A 484-nucleotide genomic window follows, 5' to 3' on the forward strand; every position below is an offset into this window, starting at 1 on the left:
CCACCTTTGGCCACCATTTGACACACAGGCTGCCAGATGGACAGAAGCGCTTTGTGGAAATCACTCTGTTCCCGTGGAAGCTGAGGCCGTTTGTCCCGTTTCCTGGAAATGACACGGCATGAGCGCAGAGAAGGGATGCAGGCTCGTTTTGCAGAGCATCACCCTGCAGGGCTCTGATTCTTGCACCGCTTTTCCAGCCTCACAGGACAGCTCGGGGCAGCCCGTGGGGCTCACCGCCCCTGCGGCAGGCCCCATTTTGCATGGGAGTCTCAGCTGGGTGTCAGCCCTATGGCCAGACAAGTCGCTGGGGAGAGCTGATGGACCTCTGGAGGTCTTCTTTTCTGGGAAGCCCTCACACACCAGACCTTTGCGGTTCCCTGCTCCCCACCCACAGTCCCTTCTGTGCAGTATGAATGCCGATGGCTAACCTGTGCCTAATGTCTTCACACTCCTCTCCAGAGCCGGTAGGCAACCCCTGGCAGCC

The sequence above is a fragment of the Meleagris gallopavo genome, chromosome 1, assembly GCF_000146605.3.
Source record: "Meleagris gallopavo isolate NT-WF06-2002-E0010 breed Aviagen turkey brand Nicholas breeding stock chromosome 1, Turkey_5.1, whole genome shotgun sequence".
Taxonomy (NCBI): Eukaryota; Metazoa; Chordata; class Aves; order Galliformes; family Phasianidae; genus Meleagris; species Meleagris gallopavo.